Source organism: Pelodiscus sinensis, chromosome 2 (genome assembly GCF_049634645.1).
Source record: "Pelodiscus sinensis isolate JC-2024 chromosome 2, ASM4963464v1, whole genome shotgun sequence".
In the NCBI taxonomy this organism is placed as follows: Eukaryota; Metazoa; Chordata; order Testudines; family Trionychidae; genus Pelodiscus; species Pelodiscus sinensis.
In genome coordinates, this window is record NC_134712.1 from 56,324,496 (window position 1) to 56,346,846 (window position 22,351).

A 22,351-nucleotide genomic window follows, 5' to 3' on the forward strand; every position below is an offset into this window, starting at 1 on the left:
TCCTCAGGAATATATCAAAAGGACACAAGACCTAAAGAAATATAGATGACCCAAGCTGTGTCACCCAGGAAAGAATCTCCTTAGATTTGTCAGTGATTATATTTCCTTTTTCAAGATGCAAGATACTTGATTCATTATTGCAATAATGTGAGCCTGGACTGTATATTTTTACATTACTTTCTTTCCTCAGTACAATGATATATCAGTTCTGCCAAGCCTCTTAGATTTATTTTCTAGTAAAGCATGAAAAATCAAATGATTATGACTTTCTAATGCATTCTGCAATGGGAGGGGGAAGGTTATGTTGATGTTCCAGAATACTGCCATAAATCAGAAATATAATTATTTATGCAGATGGGGGGGGGGGGGATGAGTAATACCTCAGAAATAATGGCATCTCGGTGAAACGTGACTACTACTCTGTGAAAGTATTGTCTTATTAAACTCTCTTCCCTGAGCCATGAGCAGGCCCACTGACAGGGGCAGCAAAGGATTGCCCTGGGGCCCAGTGACACTAAAGGGCCCAGAGCTACCTGCTACCACTGCCACTCGTGTGGCAGCGGTAGCAGCCAAAGCCCCAGGCCCTTTAAATGGCTGCCATAGTGCTGTTTGGTATGCTCTAGGCAGCACTGAGGGCTACCTAGCCCTAGCTCTGCCCCTTCTTTCCAAGGCTGCGCCGCTTCCAGGGGCATGGAGCAGGGCCCCCTGCCATGCCCAGAGATCCAGTGAGGCCCCCACTGGCCATGAGAAGCAGTGACAAGGTCCCCAGTGACACAACAAGCAGAGGACAGCCACACATTCTGTTTTGAGCCTTCTGGTTTCCTTACCTCTAGGAAGAGATTTCCACTTGATTTTCAGCTTCTGCTTCCTCTCCCCAGTCAGCTGTTTTAAAATAAAAGTGCTGACTCCTAAATGATCAGCGAAGAGCTAGAGGGGGAAGCTTAACTAGGACCTGCAGTTCACATATACTCTCCCTTTACGTCTGCCATGCAAGAAGGAAAATCAGGGGAGTTCCAGTCTTCTACCTTTCAAAGCCTATATAGGAAGACAATAAGGTTGTAGGAGGGCAGGCTGGAGAGAGGGGAAGGGAAAAGGAGAACTAAAAGCGGTGGAAAGTTTGACAAGGAGTAAAGAAAGAGTAGGAGAGAAGGAGCCAATAGGAGAAGTAGAATAGAAACAAGGAAGTGCCTGTGGATAGAGCCTTTGACTGGTTCAGTTTTGACAGAGAAAAAGAAAAAGGAAAAGCTGAGAGTCCGTGAAGGCACCGTATGTTTACTGGAATCCTGGTCTTGAATCTTCTCCTGTGCTGAATACATTCTGGCTGCAGCTCAAGTGTAGCATTGCCAACTCTGGTTGGACACATTCCTGGAAGTTTTATCACATGACTTTAGCTTTAATTAAAGATTCATCTTTAATTCCTGGAGACTTCAGGACAATCCTGGATGGTTGGCAGCTTTACTCAGGTGAAATTCCCCTATACACTAGTGAAGCTGAGATGCTGTAACATGTGCAGACACAAACGGCTACAAAATATCCACCCACACGTATGCATTAACACACCATCAAGTGAAGCAGAGATGTGAGAGAAGAACATCTGAGCTCTCCTTTGAGCTGTGTGTACTTTCCCTGGGGCAATGAGGATTAAAAAAAAATGAGGCAGAATTAGTTGTCACCTAAATTCCCCCTAAACTTCCCATTAACCCCCATGCAGGGGCTCAGGGTTGCAGTGGGAATAGAGCTCTCTCCTCAAGTCCTGAAGCTGCCATGGCCTCCCCGTCAGCCCCAGCATGGAGCTGCTCCACTCAGAGGCTGGAACACTAGCACAAGGAGCACAACATACGCATGTATAGAGAACCTGGCATCTAGTCAGTGTTGATGAGCAGATCTGATTCATGAAAAGGTAGGAAATATGAGCTAGCTCATGACATCAGGGCTTGAAAGTTCGCTGTGCGTTGTGGCACACAGATAAAAAACTGCTGTTCTGTAGCACCCCAGTTGCTAAAATGAAAACTATTGTGCTCCCAGAGACTTTGATGAGAACAAAGCCTTCTGAGTACACCCCATTGCTACATTATGCAGAGAGAACCAAATTCTGCTCTTAATGCTTTGACATCCTCTGACGGAAGGTTTATAGAAGGCTCCAGAGCCTTTATTAGAGGATGTGAACACATTTTGCAAACATTAATTATTATGCCCATAGCAGCATCAAGTAAATACTAAACCTTCATGCTATTAAGTGACCTGCCTAAGGTCATACAGCAAGCGTGACCTAGGAAAGCTAACCATTACAGGCAGTCCCCGACTTACGCGGATCCAACTTATGTCGGATCCGCACTTACGAACGGGGCTTTTCTCGCCCTGGAGCTCATGGGCGGCGGGTCACCACCCATGTCCTCCGGGGTGAGAAAAGCTTCTCCTGGTCTCCCTGGTCTGCTGGGGGGGTCCAGTGGCTTTGCTGGACCCCCCCAGCAGACCAGGGGGACAGGAGCAAAGCCGCGGAGCATGCCCGCAGCGGGACAGCTCAGGCGCACTCGGGCTGTCCCACTGCGGGCATGCCCCGCGACTTTGCTCCCCGTCTCCCTGGTCTGACCAGCAGACCAGGGAGATGGGGAGCAAAGCCTCAGAGGACGCCATCAGTGTGACAGCCGCGGCGCACCTGGACTGTCCCGCTGCCCGCGTGCTCTGCAGCTTTGCTCCGCGTCTCCCAGGTCAGCAGACCAGGGAGACGGAGCAAAGCCGTGGAGGACTTGGGCGGTCCCGCCACCCCTGTCTCCCTGGTCTGCTGGGGGGGGGGTACAGCTAGTGCCCCCCCAGCAGACCAGGCTTTTCTTGCCTACCCCTGGGGTAGAGCAGCTGGGGGCTGCCGGGTTGGTCCCGCAGCGCCGCTCCGGACCAACCTGGCAGCACCCCAGCTGCTCTGCCCCAGGCGTCCTGATTCAGCCGCTGCTGGTCAGTTTCAGCAGCGGCTGACTTGGGGACGCCTGGGGCAGAGCAGCTGGGGTGCTGCTTGGTTGCTCCAGTAGCACCAAGGAGCCGCGCTACTGGAGCAACCCAGCAGCACCCCAGCTGCTCTGCCCCAGGCGTCCCCAAGTCAGCCGCTGCTGAAACTGACCAGCGCTGACTACAGGAAGCCCAAGGCAGAGTTGCTCTGAAATCAGCCGCTGATCAGTTTCAGCAGCATCTGACTTGGGGACGCCTGGGTTTCTTAAGTTGAATCTGTATGTAAGTCAGAACTGGCATCCAGATTCAGCCGCGGTTGAAACTGATCAGTTTCAGCAGCGGCTGACGCCAGTTCCGACTTACATACAGATTCAACTTAAGAACAAACCTACAGTCCCTATCTTGTATGTAACCCGGGGACTGCCTGTATTGTGCAATTATATTGAACTCCAATCCTAAACTTGAGTCATCTGATCACTCTTCATTTCTTCTGGCAGGTATACAAGAGAAGATTTCAGACAGAACATCAGGATAGTCCTGCTGTTATTTCTTTTTAAGTGAAATTCAGTTTGCCACTCCCAAATATTGTGAAGTAAGAAATGAATTAAAAGAAAACTGGAGGTATTTTCAGAGCAAGAATGAGCTTTCCCATTCCCTTGATGATCAATAAGAAATCTACTGTTTAGGCAAAACCAGCTTCTAAATTGCTTGCTATGTAGCTACAGGCATCAAATTCCTTGGGGTGGGGTGGGGGGGTCCTGAGTCAAATGAAGCTATAGATTTGAAGCTGGGTGTTTAAGAATTCCCGGTGTTGTTTGCAAAGGCCCAGAGCCTCATAGGAAGATGCTGCTGTTTGCCAGCTTTGCTGAATGAATGATAAAAGCATCCAGATCGACTTTTAAACAGACACAACTTGTCATTACTTGCACTGTCAGAGTCTGAAAACCTGTGACCTTTGCTGTTGGGGAATAGCACTTAACAGCCCAAAGGTACATTAAATGAGTTTAACACAGAGCTAATCTGACACCAAAATTAATCCAGATTTTTTTGATAGAATAATGGTTTCTTTCTTTCTTTCTTTCTTTCTTTCTTTCTTTCTTTCTTTCTTTCTTTCTTTCTTTCTTTCTTTCTTTCTTTCTTTCTTTCTTTCTTTCTTTCTTTCTTTCTTTCTTTCTTTCTTTCTTTCTTTCTTTCTTTCGCAAATCACAGAACTGGCTGTATTTCTATAATGGTGAAGAGATCCCTCAGGTAACTAGTACAGATCAATAATATGACTTTTGAAATGTATCTCTTTATTGATATTTATAACCTGTAAATGTAAAAGAACACATCAAGTGTTCTAGTGCCTCCAAAACATAATACTGAGTACCCAAATAAAAATTTCCAGAGGGGTAGCTGTGTTAGTCTGTAACTTTAAAAACAACTTTTAAAAATAACAAATAATCCTGCGGCACCTTAGAGACTAATAAAAAATATATAAATAGTATCATGAGCTTTTGTGGGCACAACTCACTTCTTCAGATGATATGATCTTGAGTGGACAAATCAAAGTATTTAGTTTTAAACCACTGAAATATACCCATCATATGACTTACAATGTGGTACTGTTGCAAAAAGTGGGCATTTAAAATGGCTCTTCCTCACTCACATCTGCTCCCTGGAAACATTAAGAATCAGAATTACTAACTTTGATAGCAAAAATAAGTTTTTACACACTTTTTACTCACTAGCTCCGTAGTGCTGATTCAGCTAGTAGAGAAAAAACTGGATTTTAGTCCACCTTGTGTATCAACTAAACTGTTTGGTGTTCCAGTCTGATACACCTTAACAAAGCCACCAAAGGAAGGGGGATTGCACAGCTATCCCTGTGGGCATAAAGTAAAGATAATGGAGCTGCAGAGTGGAAACTGAGCGCCTAATTAATCCTGTCGTAGCATTAATATAGGAGGCATGCAAGATGGAAACTCAAGTTTGATCTCAGAGCTTTGGCAAAGTTTACAGGGCCCCTATTTAGGTGACATCTGTGTACTTGTAAACTGCGCATATTTGTTGTTGAGACATAGCAAGCAGGGAAGCTCACACACTGACTTTTTCAAGTCAATCTGTATTTTGTTAGAATACCCACCAGTGAGCAACAGAACAGCTCAGTAAACCTGGAGTTCTTTCTGGGGTGAAAAATATTGCCTCCAACTACACATCTTCTCCTTTCCTTCCCTCCGCCACAACTGTTGGGCCTTTCTATTCCTTCCTTCTCCCACTGGGAAGTCATTTCTTCCCATTCTGAGACTTACATTCCCCTGCACGTCTTCCCCAAGCCAGCAGCTAGCTCTCTGCTGCTTTTCCAGTCCAACAGTCTGCTATGTCTTTATCTCTGCAACACCTCTCCTCGATGCTTTCTGACCTGAATGGGTTGAAATACAGCCCATATACTGGGAAAGAGGTGTCCCTCCAGGAGTTAAGTATGTCATTTCTGGACTCTGTCATCCCAAGAGCCAGATCCTCTGTCTTCCTTCCTCCCACATCACCTCCTAGCAGCCATTGAAAGCCTGAATACTTGCCAAGTCTTAGAGCGTCAAACACTTATCCTGTTTCCTAAAGATTAAAAATTTGTGCAAATGATCAAACCAAATGCATTAAATACAAGGGCCTTCTGCCAACTTCAATTTAGTGCAAGCCACAAAACCATAACCCCTCAAGAATATCAAGTATAGTCTCAACATTTGCTTTGATATGGTTCATAGTCACTAATTATAATGTTAACAAGTCAATCCAAAATGTGATCCAAATACAAGATCCGCTTTCTAGTACAAGTTGAACCTCCTTTTTCTGGCGGCCGAGGGACTTCACCCTTCATGAATGAGGGACTTTGCTGGATCAGGGGAGGCCTCCTGCCACCAGCCTCCCAGGACACTCCTTCTCCCTGCAGCTGGCTCCGCTTTGGCCCCACTGCCATTGGGCTTCAGCCTGCAAGGCTTGGACATGGGCCGCGGCCCACTGGGGCTCTCTCCGGGATGGAGTTCCCCAGCCACTCTAGCCCCACTTCTCCCCCGCCCGACTGGGAATCCCTGGGAACAGGACTTGCCAGCTGCTCCACTTCTGCCACACTCTGCTGGAGATCCCTGGGAGGGGGCTGGATGGCTGTCCTGCTTTTGCCATCCTCCACTGGGGATCCCTGGGGATGGGGCTAAACAGCTGCCCTGCTTTTGCCTCTGGCTGACCCACTACTGCCCCACCCAGCCAGGGTTCCCCTGGGATGGGGCTTGCTAGTCCCTCTGCTGACTCACCCAACTGGGGCTGCCCCACGGATGGCGCTCACTGGTGCCACTGGCCGGGGATCCCTGGGACTGGGACTCCCAGGCGGTTTGCACTCCTGGGTGCTGGGGCTCTGGGATCCAGCAACATCTGTGGTCCAGCACCAGAGAATCCTGGATTTCAGAGGCTCAACTTGTAGTTTCCCCCAATCACATCCTTTCTCGGTTCTGTGTGTGTTATCAATTGTTATTCATAATTCTTCATTTTCCCTAACAGGCGCTCCTCACAGTTTCCCTCTGTGTTACTGTTTACTTCAGGAAACACACTAAGTGGAGGGCATAAATAACTGTCAGGGTTGCAAGGTGTCTGGTTTACAACAGGAACACTTGGTTTTAAAGAGACTCGAGTGGCTCCAATCAGCACTGCTGACCAGGCTGTTAAAAGTCTAGCTGGCATACCTGCCCGGCTCCACACAGCTCTCAGGATGTGTCCAGCATGTCTCTCTGGCTCCTAAAGCAGAAAGAAGTCAAGGGGGGGGGAAGGGGAACGACTCAATACACTTTCACCAGCTGCAAGCACCAGCCCGAATGCCAGTTCTACAGCTCCCATTGGCTGGGAACCATGGCCAATGGGAGCTGTGTAGATGGTGGTTAAGAGCAGTGCAACCCTGACTACCTCTCAGCTGACGAGCCAGAGGGACATGTTCTTGCTTCCTGAGAGTTGCCAGGGGTCTGCACCGTCAGGAGCCCACACCTTCCTCAACTTCCTCCTATGCTCCAACTCCGTGTCCCAGCCCTGACCTCCCTCTTTTATGCCAACCTTCTCATCTCCAGGTCAGACTCCACACACTCCCATCCAGAACACTCTTTCCACTCCTGAACCCCAACCCCCTGCTCCAGTCCTGAGTCCCTTTCACACTTGGAACCCTCATCCTCAAGTTCAACACAGAGCCTACACCCCCTGCTGGGAGTGTGTGTGTGTGGGGGGGGCAAGGTCTCAGAGAAGGGGTGGGAAAGGGGTAGGGCCTTGCTGTTTGATTCTCTGCAATTAGAAAGTTGGCAATCCTAGGCACTGTTAATATTAACAAAATGTGCAAGACTCCAAAGAAGCCGGCAAAGGATGCATTCATTCCTGTAACAAAGTGTCAGCACATAGCTGCACGGTTGACCCTACTCATAGTTCTGGCTATTTATAAATATAGAGTTAACGGTTATCCAGTCTTGTTTTGTTAATCAATAGCTACATTTTATTATTTTAATAATTTTATTTTACAATTGTATAGCCTTGTAAAAGAGTACTGTGCAAGCTACAAGTCTAGTCATACTGAGCATGTCTTCTAGGGGAGTTATGGGAGTTCTCGAGCTTTAGGCCCTACATATAAACTGTATCACTTCTTGATAGGCAGGCATCCCCAGGGTTGATGGAAACAGTCTGATATCTATCCAAGGTTTTTATATAATCCTCATTATCAAAGAATATGAAGTGCTTCCTAATCATTAGTATATTTATCCTCACAATACCCTTATGAGGTAGGGAAATACTATTACCTCTAGCACAGAAAGGCAAAGTGTCCCCCCCCCCCGCAACCAACCAATCTACCAACGAAACTTGTGGTGTAGAAGGGAGTTGAATTCAACCCTTCCAAGTCAAATACATTTGCTCTAACCATGGGGCAAGCCTTCTTCTCGGTAGTATGCCACAGAGGACAAACTGAGGGGAAGAAAGGGCAGCATTATCTTGGTTAATTGGCTCATTACAGATCATCTCTCAATTCACACGTTTCAACAATAGCTAGCTTATCCTGATATCTAGCCTATCCAATAGCTAGAAATCCTGTCCGCTTGACCCTCAAATGAAAAAATAAGAGCAGAATGTGGTTGATTTTTCACCAGAAGAAATGTTTTCCTCACTTCCAATATTTTTTTCAGGTGAGGGACTATATTTTAATCTGAATAGAAACTGATTGCTTATATGATCTCCAAATCTCAAACCTCCCAAACTGCCTAACAACTCATCTTTGTGAAGAAAACAACTCATTTCACCCGCAGTGAGAGAAAGAGAGAGAGAGAGAAACAAATTAACAACATGCTGTGACAAAGGTGGTTCCATCCAGATGCTGAATCCTAAGAGAGCTACAAGTGACAACATTTCTTTATTCACTCGTTGTGGTCCCAATTCAGTACAATGATTAATTATTGAAGTCAATATGATATGAGCACATGCTTAGAGTAGTTCACGTTGTTAAGTACTCTCTCAAATACAAATGGATTTAAATTATTTACTGAACCAGGGCCAAACACCACTTTCCCCAACCACCAAACATTGTCCAAACAGAAGTGCTGAGCTAACCATACCCACCTTCTATAATTAAAACATTACTTACCTTAATAGGGTTCGCTGCCTCATGAGCACCCCCTTGTGACCAACAGCCATTCTGTAACACCCTACTTCTGTTTCCCCTCTTTTTAGTCCAAGGGTAATTTATACATTCCCCTGCTAGGGTCCATTTTATTCAGTCCACTGGCCCCCCTCTGTCCCAACCTCAGTTCGGTCTCTCTCACTCTCTTAAGTATGGAGTCCTCCTTCCCAGAGTTGGATCCCAATTTGGTCACCAATCCAAGGCTTTTCCTGGCTGGAACTCACTTTTCTGACTCTTCTAACTTGTCAGTGTAGACTTGACCTGAGTTGCAAACTATTCAGGTGTTAAGGTATGAAGAAAAACCTGGCAAGCTACTCCCCTGGTCTCCATACACTGCCACACTTTCTCCTTTCCCTCCTGAAGCTTTCTCCTGTTCTTATAGAGCACACCTGTTCTCCATTATGTGACCCTTACTTCCCTGCTCTGGGGAAGTGAGTTAAATTGGTCACAGGTGAACTGTGGCCCATCTCCCTTTCAGAACTAGCCATCCTCTGACAAAGTTAGAACTTTGTTGTGCCTGAACAACCAGTTATGTGTGTATGCTGCAGTTTTGTTGTAGTTGTTACTCTGAGTTTTCTGGTTTTAATCCTGAAATTGGGAGATGTATTTCATTTTCAGGATTTTTCTCCCCATATGCTGAATGATGCGATCTAATCCATATCTAATCCTAATGGAGCTATAAGGTTCCTTCCTTATGAGATATTTTATATTCCCTTTGCCCCTACCCCCTCCCAAAAGACACTTTTTGGATGAAGTTGTTGGCAGTAGAAATGTGTGGGCTGGGGGAAAAACAAGCAAAAACTGCAGTCTACTGATACACTGATGCAAACGGAAATATGTAAGAGGACATAGGAAAAATTGATATGGGCAATCCTCTTGCAAAATCCATTTCTTCAAGCACTCTTTCAAACCTATTTTAGAAGTGTTTAAATCTGACCACTTCTCTTTTTAATTTTGATTACACTTCATAGCAGCAATTCCTTATTTAGGCACAATAATGCAGCTGACATTGGCTAGGCAGGGAGTGACTCATTTAATATGGTAGCTACAATATAAATACAGGAAAAGATTCATAAATAGTTCCAAGAGACTGACATTTAGAATAATTCATCTTGCAATCATGACAACTATCATTAGAGCTAAATGTCAAGCACCAGATTTCCAAATAAGTCTGAGGATAAGAAAACATGTAATTTATGCATCCAAATGTGCAATTTTTTGCACAATTACAGTGAGTTTATATGCACATCAAACTAATCATTTGCAGGAGCAATTATTACTGCATACAGTTTTAATGCACTAATAAAATCTGGCCTTACGTGTTAAATTCTCCTTATAGTAGATAATTGGCATTGGTTGTTGGAATGTCAATGGTAATGTATCAGAAAATCTAACTCCGAGATGGAAGTTTTGCTATTATTAATAAATTATTTACATTTGACACATAACATTTAGGCTCAGGTCAAAAAACTGTCTTCCTTTTCACTGGCACATTCCACCTTTTTCAATTGTACCTTAAATAAGGACACTTCGTTTTATAATAAACTTTCTCAAGACATTCCTAATGTCTTGCATGAATATGGATTACATTTGTGCATACCTCATACTGAGCTTATGAAATAGTTTCTTTGTGGAAGTTACCATGACCTTTAACTCATGGGAAGATAAACACTTTCTTGAAATGTTTCTCACCACAAATAAATTATAGTTAATGATGGGTGAATCTTAAAATATGCAGGTCAGATAAGCACTGTCAAGTTCAGATGTTTATCCAAAAACTCCATAAAAATGTAAATTTTAGAGATCTGCAGAAATGGGCTAGAAGCCATTCAAGAAGATATCTTCAAGATATTTATGGTACTTTTTGTTTCTGGTCAGGCTGGAAGCATCATGAAAACTATCATTCATATTATTTTGTAACTTCTGGGAAGAATTAAGAAGTATAGAGGATTACAAAAGAAAAAGTTAATCAAAAGTTTTCAGATTTTAAAAAGAACTTGGTTTAAGTTTCTTTGATTCAAGCTGATCATCCATCTCTTATTAGACCTCGACTCAAAAAGCAGAACCAGAAATTTTGGATGTCATAGAATCATAGAATACTAGGACTGGAAGAAAGCTTCTGAAGTCATCGAGTCTAGTCCCCTGCCCTCATGGCAGGACCCAAGTGCGGTCTAGACCATCCCTGATAGACATTTATCTAACCTGCTCTTAAATATCTCCAGAGATGAAGGTTCCACAACCTTCCTAGGCAATTTATTCCAGTGTTTAATGACCCTGACAGTTAGGAACTTTTTCCTAAAGTCCAACCTAAACTTCCCTTGCTGCAGTTTAAGCCCATTGCTTCTTGTTCTATCCTCAGAAGCCAGGAAGAACAACTTTTCTCCCTCCTCCTTGTGACACCCTTTTAGATACCTGAAAACTGGTATCATGTCCCCTCTCAATCTTCTCTTTTCCAAACTAAACACACCCAATTCTTTCAGTCTCCCTTCATAGGTCATGTTCTCTAGACCTTTAGTCATTCTTGTTGCTCTTCTCTGGACCTTCTCCAATTTCTTCCCATTCTGTATGCCTGAAACTGATTGTTCCTTTCTAAGTGGAGCACTTTGCATTTGTCCTTATTAAACTTCATCCTGTTTACCTCAGACCAATTCTCCAATTTGTCCAGATCATTTTGAATTATGACCCTGTCCTTCAAAGCAGTCGCAATCCCTCCCAAGTTGGTATCATCTGCAAACTTAATAAGCATACTCTCTATGCCAATATTTAAATTGTTGATGAAGATATTGAACAGAACCGGTCCCAAAACAGACCCCCACCCCTGCAGAACCCCACTTGTTATACCTTTCCAGCAGGATTGTGAACCATTAATAACTACACTCTGAGAATGGTTATCCAGCCAGTTATGCACCCACCTTATAGTAGTCCTATCTAAGTTGCATTTGCCTAGTTTATTGATAAGAATATCATGTGAGACTGTATCAAATGCCTTACTAAAGTCTAGGTATACCATGTCTACCACTTCTCCCTTATCCACAAGACTCGTTATCCTATAAAAGAATGCTATCAGATTGGTTTGACATGATTTGTTGTTTACAAATCCATGCTGGCTGTTCCCTACCACCTTATTATCTTCCAAGTGTTTGCAGATGATTTCCTTAATTACTTGATCCATTATCTTTCCTGGCTCAGAAGTTAAACTGACTGGTCTGTAGTTTCCTGAGTTATTCTTAGTTCCCTTTTTTAGATGGACACTATATTTGCCCTTTCCCAATCTTCTGGAATCTCTCCTGTCTTCCATGATTTTCCAAAGATGATAGCTAAAGGCTCAGATACCTCCTCTATCAGCTCCTTGAGTATTCTAGGATGCATTTCATCAGCCCTGGTGACCTGCAGACATCTAACTTTTCTAAGTGATTTTAACGTGTTCTTTTTTTATTTTATCTTCTAAACCTCCCTCCTTCCCACTAGCATTCACTATGTTAGGCATTCCTTCATCAGACTTCTTGGTGAAGACTGAACCAAAGAAATCATTAAGCATCTCTGCCATTTCCAAGTTTCCTTATATCTCTGCCATTTCCAAGTTCCTTTTATCTATACTTTAAATCTCAGGCCTATCTCTACCAATTATTGATTGATAAGGTTTTCCCTGTGTTTGTCTTTCAAGTACTATGGAAGTATCACAGTGGTAGCCGTGTTAGTCTGAATCTGCAAAAGCGGCAAGAAGTCCTGTGGCACCTTAGAGATTAACTGAAGTGTTGGAGCATAAGCTTTCATGGGCAAAGACCCACTTCATCTTTGCATCTGATTAAGTGGATCTTTGCCCACGAAAGCTTATGCTCCAACACTTCAGTTAGTCTATAAGGTGCCACAGGACTCCTCGCTGCTTTTGTCCTATGGGAGCTGCAATATTGTGCTGGTGGCAGGGGCAGCACAAGAAACAATTCTGTCCTCTCCAGCCCCCAGGCTAGCAGCATTCAGAGAGCTGCTCTGAGTAGCGTGTGGAGGGCAGGACAGGTAGGGAACCTGGCTGAGGCTCCTGCAGACTAAATCTGGTTGCTTGGAGGGCTGGATCCAGCCTGAGGCTGTATTTTGCATGCCCTTGATTAAGACTGACATCATGTGAGTCAGCAGAGGTGTGACAGGGAAACAGCATAAATTAATGGAGCTCAACTATGCCCACTTTACTGTTCAAATACCTTGGCAACTGAGTTATGGAAATGGATTACTTGAAAATGAGATATAGCCCAAACTGGGAAGTGTTGGAAAAGTGTGGAATAACATTTCAGAAGTTGTTTATGACAAGCATATCCCACTCAGATTGAAAGCCCAGGGTAAAGAGACAGCAGGTTCAATGTCCACAAATATTTAAATGAGATGTATCTGTGCAATAAAAAGAGTTACATGAAGAGAGATTGTGAAATGAGAGCATTATGACAGAAATCCAAATTATAAATGCAGGTGACAAAACGCAAAGAGTGCAATTTCAGTGGTTTAGACATAGAGGCTTGCAGACGAAGATGACTTTGGAAAGTAGCATGACAGAAAAGGGTACCTGGAAACAGATGCTGAGGAAATCTGAGGTAATGATAGTAACTTTGATGGACTGCATAAAAAAAATGGTACACAGGTCAACCTTAATGCCACTTTGGACAGGTGAAGATGGCTGACGCTTGCACAATGACCCAAGCCCAAGTGGGGGAGGGAGGAGAGAGGAGAAGCAGAAGATGACATGGTATATGGGGCAGATCATTTACATAAAATATACACACACCGTCAAAAACTAAAGCCTCTCCAATTGTTGTGTGGCAGCCCTTATGATATTTTATGTTGCAAGACCATCTCTTTTTTTAAAAAAGAACGAAATATTCATAGGAAACTGATGATGATAATTGATGATGAAGAAATACTTTTCCTTTTAAGAGTAACTAAGGTCAATGTTAAACAGCTGCTACTAACGCTAGATTTTATCAGCGCATCTGAACAACTTGCGTTCAAGAGTTTTAAAAGAACCGATCAAGGAGCTTTCTGAACTGTTAATGTTGATTTTCATTAAATCATGGAATACTAGGTATATTACATTTAAAGAGGGCAAATGGGATTATCCAGGTAATTATAGGCCTGTCAGCCTAAACTTGATCCTTATGAAAATAATGGAATGGCTGATATGGGATTTACTAAAAGAATTAATGGAGGGTGATGTAATCAAAGCCATTCAGCATGGGAGACAGATCTTCTATGCTGATTTTGTTTTTATGAGATTACAAATGTTGTTAACGGCAATAGGGTTGATGTAATAATTTCTGTAAGGCATTTGCCATTTTGATTAACAAATCAGAATGATACAAAATCACTGTGTCACACAAACAAATTTAAAACTGGCAGACTATAAGGCTCAAACCACAACTGTAAATAAGGAATCATTTGAATGGGTGGTTTGTAGTGGTGTTCCAGAGGGACTAGTTTATTGGCCCCATGCTAGTTAACATTTTAATCAGTAACCTCAAATAAAATAAAAAATCATTACTGAAGAGCAGAGACTCTGAAAAGGACTGGTAGATCATGGTAAGTAATCAGCTGAACTCGAGCTTGAGTGTGATGCTGTGGCCAAAAGGGCTATAGTGTTCCCTGGAACAGAGGTTATATTATCTCTATTTGTCACTGGTGTGACCTGTACTGGAATAATGTGTTCACAGTTCCAGAAGGATACTGATAAACTGGAGAAGGTTAAGAGACTATGCAAGTGATTAAAGGATTGGAAAACATGCCTTGTAATGAAAGACTCAAGAGGTATATCCACATAGCCTGCAACATAGAGTTCAATCTGTTGAGTTTAACATAGAAAAGATAACGGGTGACTTGATCAGTTGCTGAAAGTACTTACATGGGGGAAATAAATTTGATAATAGATGAGCCTCTTTAGTCAAAGATAGTCGGTCATTGGAATAATTTACCACAGGTTTTGATGAGCGCTTAATCACTGGAAATTTTGAAGTCAAGAGTGACTGTTTTTCTAAGACATATGCTCTAGTTCAAATAGGAATTAATTCAGGAACAGATTATATTACTAGTGCGGTCTTTTCTGGACTAATAATCTATGGATTTATAGATATATTTTATTGCTATCAAAAACACAAATTAAAGAAGAAAACTATAAAACCTGTTTCAACAATCTGAATGAAGCACTCAACAGGTCATTCCTTTACGCAAGACATTGCTATTTTGGGAGAGAGGAAGAATCAACCAAGTGCATGATCTGATTGTCTGAATAGTCTTACGTTCTTTATAATTATCATTAAATGCTGCCTGAGGAACAAGCAATCTAATTTACTGAAAAGAACCCTATATGGTTAGTTAACATTTAAAATATAAATCAAGTGGGTTCCAAACCAAATCTCCATCCAAAATCCCTTGAACTTTGGGATGCTCAGAAGACAGATCTGGAAATTGGGCTTTAGCCTATTGCTATAATTAACAGTGGTGAGACCGAAGAATGAAAGATAAGATTAGCCAAATAAACATAACTACTAGCTTTATACTGCTGCAAATATTGGACTTAAATATAATTGAGGTCACATGCAAAATACATTTGATTTCTTCTAACTGCCTTTCATTAGTAGTGATGTCTCAATTTTAGACAAATTTATTTCTAACCTCACAAATCTATTATCCCACATATATTTGCAGATGATTTCACCAGAAATAATTTATGTAAATGAGGTGACAGGAAATGTTATTGATGCTGAAGAAATGAATCTCAGAGGATGTTAAGCTCATTGCATTATAATACATCTTGTGATTCCATTGTATGACACAGTCCCAAAATGTGTTCTGTATTTTGACTTTGGCAGGTTGAGAAGTAAGGTTTGATAATCTATCCCTAGTTCCTTAATGCACATTTTCCCACATTACAAAAGCACCAGGGAATTTCCTGTACTAGGCAGAATCTGCCTCTCAGTTATCTGGGACTTAAAATAGACAACACTGCAAATCGTGTCTGAGTTGCATTGGCAGAGCTATGCAAGACAGCTCACATCGCACTTGCCTGCACTTTGGCCAGCTGCATGCAATGATATTGCTGCTTGCATTCACGATCACTTACTTCACACAAACTAGAAAAAACAAACCATTACTTTTTTTTGGTATACATCTTTTCTTTCAGAAAAAAGTTCTTTTGTCTTGCCATGACTGTCCTTGGCCTTCAAAACTTGAAATATGTCTCTTTCATAAGGACTAGAGAGACATCTGCTTTGTTCACATGTTACTTTTGAACAAAATAAATAATTTCTTTATGTCTCAAAAATAACATCAGTAGTAACAATATTTGGATTGCTCAGTTACCTTGTGTAATCATTTATTGTTTCACTAAAAAGTAAAGGGTCCTTGACTTAATCTTGAGCCTTTATAGTTTGACAAGATGGAACCAACAGATGATTTATTACAGTTAAATTATTGACCTATCTTAATAACTAGGCTATGCTGCAAAAGCTTGTAGCATGGTTGGTTTCATTAATTATTGGTTAAGTGTTTAATTTCTATACCTTTGAAGATTTTCTGCTGCTAATGAGGTTTGGTTAATTCTCACAGCATTGACAGAAGTTTGTATGTCTTCTCCAGTGTGTTTATTATATTCAAGACCTGAAAAGAGAGAAAAATGAGTTAATATTGTAAGCTGCTAAGTATCATACATTTTAATTATCTCACAAGGCCCATTCATACTGATCTTTTGCAGAGCCAAGTTCAGTCATGTTTAATTACCTCAATGTATCAGAGCCTCAATTAATAAGGTGCCATTGTTAAAATAATTAAAAAAGATAACATTTGCAGTAATTTTTTCTGAATGTCCTGATGCTGCATCTTCATTCCTCAAGTAGATACCAATGCACAGCTACAAAGGCACCACATTGGCTGACTGGACTTCCAGTTGAGAAAAATCAATAAGGTAGATTGCACTGAGATTCATGAGAGCCATTCATAGACAGATATGAACTATACAGCATTTATTTGTAAACGTTATTTTGATAATTAAGTTTTCAATATGCAGTGTAATTTTACTAATGTATATAATTTCAGATTCATACAGTCATAGCATTCTCTAGCTATTTCTCTGCAAAAACGTACCATACAGGGCATCCCTGCTATAAGTCGCCCTGGTATACATCCGTTCCGCCCTAAAGTTGTTGACACTTGTAGGAGGTGATGCATTATAAGTCTTCCCATTCCCTGCTCTTAAGCTGTGCAAAAATAACCCCCCCCAATTTGTGCAAATGGAAGTCAGCCACGGGGCGGAAAAAAATTCCCCGCTTTAAGTTGTTTCACTATAAGTTCAAGTTTTTTGGAACATATCTTGGACTTAGAGTGAGGACAGCCTGCAATTGCTATCAACTGTTGCAAGTTATCTGGCAATATCACCAAGACATTTATTTTTACTAATTACACTACAATGAGTACTAGTACAGGATAAATTATAAATAACTCTAAAATCTTTAGAAGTAAAAATGGAAAAACCTCATAGAAAATGCCCATTGAAATAACAAAATTATATCCTTGCTATTTTAGAGGTTTTTTGGATCACCCTTTGCAGCTTAATGGAAAGTTATAACCTTGTTGTATAATTCTAAGGAATAGCTCCAAATACCAGAGATGTCAATTTCTATAACTCTAATAGCCTGCAGAATACGAATCTGTAGGTCCTTCTTAAATTTCAACTAGCAGAAATATCCGGTGTCGCCCGGGGAAAGTATAGCAAAAGGTGTGATGAATGAACTACATCAAATACATTAACACAGCATATTTTATTGGAAATACTTTTCTCCTATATATTAGAGAAATTAACATAGCTAGTGATGTGCTTACAAAATGACAAATCCCATAGTGTCTCTTTTCTCAATCCCCACAAATCAGGAAGGCCCAACTTCCCTTAAAGACTTATGCAAACCAATAACTGCAGCCTCCTTGCCAGAACCCCTGAGGAATTGAGGGGATGTTTCCTGGGCTCTGCAGCAGCAGCAAATCACTGCTACCCAAGTAGCCACTCCCCGAGTGCCTTCAGTGCACGCTCCATGGGGCAACCTGAATGGACTTCCTAGCAACAGCTGGACCGGTTGCATTGATCAGACAAATCGAAACAACTTCAGACCAGGTTCAATTAGTGATATCTAGATGATCACGACATGCAGCACCTGAATGTAAGTATTCTAATGAGAACAGGCTGTTCTGAGTGTACCGTGTCCTCTTCAGGCTCCACGGTGCTCAAAACCTTGTCCTACTACCCACCTCCTCTTTGTACTATGAGCTGAATCCTGCAAAGTGAATAATGCCCATGGCACTTGCTGATAACACACACAGCCCTGCCAGGAGAGCGCATGCAGCCCAAAGGAGAACGAGTGGTGGGATGGCTCATTTGGGTGGGAGGGGAGGGAAGCAACTATAATTTCCGGAAGAGGTTCAGTCGGAGCCCGACTGCGTGAAGATGTTGAGAGGCTGTGATAGCTGGAGGCTTCTCCCAGCCACAGTTAGCAAGGCTAGATCCCAGCCAGCATCAGCCACATTTGGGTCTGTCCTGGAGACCTGCTGGTGCCCTAGTATAGGGGAGGTTGCTGATTCTCTGCTCCACTGCAGCCTCTCCCCCATGGTCTTTCCCTTGATGGTGCTGCAGGTGCCCACATGCTTTATCCTCTAGGATCTCGTAGTTGCAGTTTACGTGACACGCTTAACAGAAAAGTCCAGCAAATGCCTATGATCAGGCGCTACTAAAAGCTAATTATCAGTGGGCACAATTGCAGCTCTCAGGGGAACTGATTTCGAGATATAACCAATCTAGTGATTGAAGTTAGGAAATCAGGAGTATCCGTGCAAAATTTTGTGATTCTATGATCAGGTGCTGCTAAAAGCTAATTAGCAGTGAGCCCAATTGGAGCTCTGGAGAAACCGGGGGAACCAATTTCAAGATCAAACCAATACAGTTATTTAAGTTAGGAAATCAGTAGTATCTGTGCAAATTTTGGTGTTTCTAGCTCCTATTGTTTCGGAGACCTATCGTTTCAGAGGTCTTTTGGAATTATCAGTTGGCCCAATTGGGACTTTGGGGGAATTGATTTTGGGAGCTAACCAATCCAGTTATTTAAGTTAGGAAATTAGTAGTATCCATGCAAAATTTGGTGTTTCTAGCTCTTACTGTTTTGGAGATCTTTCGGGACAAAACAAACAAACAAACAAACAAACAAAAACAAACAAACAATCTTTCAGAAATATTTTTAAGATACTCATTTAATTTTTTTTTGAATTCTCTAGAACATTTCTTACATTCATTTTTTATAGTTGTTAGCTCATTTACTTGATGATTTGCAAAATGTAATAATTTGCAATACATCTACCGCTCATTAAAGCTAACTAGTCTATATTGTTTTTAAACATCTCCAGTAAAGCTACCAATCGCAATTTTTCTTTAACTGTGTCCCACATGAAACAGGACTGATCCTTAACACCAGGGCTAAATTTATTATCTGTCTTCTTCCTATTGTAATCAATAATTAATATATATCTACTTTCCTTTTGAGAATTACTGAAAGTCCAAAATATCCTAATGAAGAAAGCTGTTGTTCACTACAAAGATCATAACTCTAAGATTAATACATCTCTGTGGGACCATTATTTCATGTGTAGGAACAAGAAGCCAACCCCTCAGTAGAAAATGGGAAGTTTCCAATTTTCATTGGAAAGAAGGGGAAACAAAATCTCAGAATTTGAAATCAGGTGTCTTGAAGCACATACAGCTGTAATATATTTCCTCAAAATGAAATGTAGCCTGAGCCTCTTTAATGCAGAACAGGTCAGCACAGTGGCACATACAGAGCTTGGCTGATGACTCATCATGTCAGCTAATCAAAAAGGATCATGAATTTTAAAGTGCTGGCTTTTTATATAGCCAAGAGTGTGAAGGTTGGAATAAATTTGAATAAATTGCCAATCTATGGGTACTTAAATTACTTCGTAGTTGTTGTCTAAAACTATCGCACTTGGAAACCTGAAGTTTTGAAATCTTACCTATTTCTTATGAATAAATGTCATTTTACACTGCTTACTTTTTACAATAAGAAAAAAGTATTTGAAAAAAAAGTAAAAAATTTCTGAGCAGTAAGGTAAGAAAAGTCTCACTAAGATAAAAAGATATCATTTGCTAATAATATATTTATTAATTATTATTATTATTAGGATTGTAGTCCAACACAGTAATTACCGTATATACTCAAGTATAAGCCGAGTTTTTCAGCACATTTTTTGTGCTGAAAAATGCCGCCCTCGGCTTATACTCGAGTCAGCGTCTCGAGAACTGAGGCGGGCGGGCTCAGCGCGTCTCTGCCGCTGGCCGGGTCTAGCCGCGTGAGCCCGGAGCTCCGGCCCCGGTAACTGAGGCGCTCAGGGCGGGGGGCGCTGCCGGGAGCGGGCTGGGCTCCGTGTGTTGGGGGCCGTCGCTGCGCGGGGCGCTCGGAGCCTCTGCCGGCCGCTTGGGTTGCTGGTGCGCCCGCAGGTGCTGCTCGGAGCCAGCGGCCTCGCCCCGGGGCCACCGGCAGGGAGGCTCGGGGAGCAGCCGAGAGGGGCTCTGGCCTGGGAAAGGTCCGGGCGGGGGCGGCGGGGGCTGAACTGGTTGGGCCGAGTGTCCGAGCGTCTGTTCCCGTGTGTGACTGGTGCTGGCGCTGGGTGCTTTCTTGCAGGCGGCCCTTCAGGGGCTCATTGGATTGGCGGGAGGACTTTGAGCGGGAGTTACGGTATTTTTGATGCCATATTGTTTTTGTTGACCCCTTTTTCCACTTACAGAGCTAGGTTATTGTTTTTCTTTGAAATAAATATTCATGTAATTTTATTGGTATCTATCTTCATTTTTTACATTTATCAGTAGCTGCCTCATTTCCTACCCTAGGCTTATACTCGAGTCAATATTTTTTCCCAGTTCTTTGTGGTAAAATTAGGTGCCTCGGCTTATATTCAGGTCGGCTTATATTCGAGTATATACTGTATGTGCTCGGTGAAGAATTTCACCTTGCTCCATAGAAATCAAGGGAGTTTTGTGGTTAATTTCAATGAGAAAAGGTTTCAGTGTTAAGTGCAAATACATTGATAACAGGATTTGCTTAATGGATCAAAAGGTCTCAGTTTTACACCCCAACAACTTTCTTTGGAGGACTATGTTGATAGTACTCAGTGTGTTACGTTGAAGTGGTTTCCTAAATCCATTACTGCAGATGTAAAACAGAAATACAACAGGACTTCTTTAAATTCTAACTATAAAGTTTGGGGCTAAGTCCATTTCCCAGTCTAGAAAAAATAAACTACACATGCTATTAAATTTTCAAGTAGGTTGTAGCTGTGAAAATCTGTAAAGTCTCCACCTTAAAAGACTAAAGTTCAGAGTCTTAAAAGGGTAACAGACATATATGACACAAAGTATACATTTATAAAGCCACCAGAGGGAAAAATTTTATACAATCTTTGCTCTCTTTTCTCAAAAGGATTAGGTTTCTATTTTTTTTTTTTTTTTTTTTTTGGTCTGGAACCTAATATAAGGTAAGTAAGAAAATGTTAACATGATATTTAAGACAATCAGAAAAACATGATATATTTGTGATTTCTAATCGAAACACATTTGAACATTTTGTTCACCATTAAGGTTATACATAGGCACAAACAGTCACTGAAGAGTTTTTAGCCACTTTTCCCAGAGAATACCCTTAATATTGTGCTCTCTTGATTCAGCATGCTGGGACAAAGATTCCAGGAAATTCAGTACTGCTTCCAAAAGTCAATCACAGTAGTCAGCATTTATAGTGCACAAAATGCCATATTATGTCCAAGCGTAGGTAAACCAGATGGTTAAAATAAGGAGTCACTCAAACCTTTGCCCAAAACTATGATGTAAATGTAGTTACATTTCCTAATTCCTTGTTCCTCATTGCTTTTGCATGTTCAATGGACAAATCAGTTTACAACAATTGTACCTGGCTTTAACATTTTTATAGACCTTTTATTACCAAATCATTTGAAGAAAGACAGACAAACCATCTAGTTTTCATTCATTATCATTAGAATGCAAAAGGGACAGTTGAAACTAGATGGGACAAAGCAACAATAAATGCACTGAAAGAAGCAATCCTTCACTGACATGGGAGCTGACTAGCCAATGTGCTTGGTAATTTTTATCTCTAATTTCTAGCTGAGGGAAAATCCACAAGGGACATAAAGCCAATTTAATCAGCTCTACCCTAAACCAGGGGGAGGGGTGTATGGGTTGGGTCCAGGGCACACTATGCTCTCTGTGGGCCCTGATTAGCACAATGGCCCCTCAAGAGGCATCACAAGATTAAGCAGTGCTTAGGCTGATGTAACATCCATCTGCAACTGGTTCAGTGCCTACCCCAAAATAGGATCAAGGGCGGAAGAAAGGTGTCTTTCAGCCACATGATCAGAACTGCACCATGCTTGGCTCCCTCACAGCTGAGGAGAAAGGCCACAATTCCCATTTAATAGATGGAGACACAGAGGTGTAGATAACTTAAATTATTTGCACATGGTCACCCACTATTAAAGACAGAGCTCTGAAGAGAATTGAAATGTTGGTCTCTAATCCCTGGTCAGTGGAACCATGCTATTTCCCACATGGCTCAATTTACCACATTTTATGTAAACAATTTTTCTCCACAAAAACTGTGGTGTGGCTAAAGGCTGATGCCATTCTGCTGAGTCTGT

General features: G+C 41.9%; 1 protein-coding gene across 5 annotated transcripts in view; it reads right to left on the bottom strand.

Annotated features, from left to right (window-relative positions):
- SULF1 (sulfatase 1) overlaps window positions 1–22,351 on the bottom strand; it is a 153,770-nt gene that overhangs the window by 101,381 nt on the left and 30,038 nt on the right. For 4 of the 5 annotated variants that reach the window (XM_075920557.1, XM_075920559.1, XM_075920558.1 and 1 more), the window contains one exon: window positions 16,150–16,246. The gene's annotated coding sequence lies outside the window, so the exon portion shown is untranslated. Of the gene's footprint in view, window positions 1–8,575; window positions 9,275–16,149; window positions 16,247–22,351 lie in introns of those variants that run through there. The other variant, XM_075920560.1, reaches the window with a different exon arrangement.